Here is a 1,254-nt window from a genome sequence, read left to right as displayed (position 1 = left end):
GGAAACTCAAGGAGGGGTCACTATGAGTTGGGTCCGACTCGATGGCACATAACAACAACAGTCCGGTTGTAGGGGGGCTAACTTGGATCACTTGATTAAGGTGGGCTTGTGCTGAGTTCTTCCATTATGAAGTGACTGTTTTCTTTGTTACTAATAATTTGTGAGGAGATACTTTCTGGCTCTGTCAAAAGCAACTTTCTCAGCAGACTTTGACTCAGTATTTCCTGAACTCATTGCTAAGTCTAGCTTTAATTGAACTATTAGTCTCATGTTTGCAAAAGGGTGATTTGCTACCTCTGTCATTCCTTCAACAATTGCTAAGTGGTGGTTGTACTGTTAAGAGCCTCCCATCAATCCCTTCTTCCATCTATAAATGATGTTTGCCCATCATTTATTTTCCTCAAGTTGAGCACATCCTTACTCTATGGAAAATAGGATGTTCCAGGCTCATCTTGTATCTTCCCTTCTCCAGACATGGAATTTGCTATCTCCTCAGGAGCTCTGGTTCCTTCTAGTAGGGAATGGTCAAGGTCTGGTACTAGATGTGCTTCTTATTTCTGGGGAGATGAGACAGGTAGGCAAGTAGGTAGGAAGGAAGAGAGCGTTCATAATTCTAATTCTTAACATCATAGTGTTCTTCCTGGTGTTCCCTATTGCATATTTGCTCCCCCATTCTCCAAGAACCAGAAATTTGACTGCTGCTATCATCCACATATTTGCTGGGGGATGTGGACATGTACCAGCTAGCACTTGTCAGGTTCTCTTGTTAAAGGGGGAGGAGAATGGAGTATTGGACAATTAATGCTGGAGCAGGGAGAGTGCAAGGTGATTTTTGAATGATGATGTCTCCCATCATATCTTTTCCCCTTCTCAGGACATTGAGCCTTCAAAACAAATACGATAGAATATCCCAGGTGGAGCATTAAGAAGTGTGTTGTAGCAAAATCCAAAGATGGGCGTACTCAGGGAAGAATCGTGCAGCTGAAGAGTCCTTGCAGGTAACAGTCCAGCTGCTGTGAAGGAATGTTTCTCGTGAAGTGTTCTGGTTCCTAGTGCAACTCTGACAAGAAATATACCAAAATGGGATGGTTTTAACAAACAGGAGTTTATTCTTATAATTTGGAGGCTTTAAGCTGAGGTTCAAAGTGCCTGGCTCTAGGGGTTGGGTGAAAGCCCCTCAACCTTGGGGTCCAGCTCTGCCTCCTGCTCCCAGCCCACTGGAGCTAGAGGCGTTTCTTCACTCAGACAGCTGCT

This window comes from Orycteropus afer, unplaced genomic scaffold (genome assembly GCF_000298275.1).
Source record: "Orycteropus afer afer isolate SDZICR_OR568_19922 unplaced genomic scaffold, OryAfe1.0 scaffold00099, whole genome shotgun sequence".
Classification (NCBI taxonomy): Eukaryota; Metazoa; Chordata; class Mammalia; order Tubulidentata; family Orycteropodidae; genus Orycteropus; species Orycteropus afer.
This window is presented reverse-complemented; position numbering follows the sequence as displayed.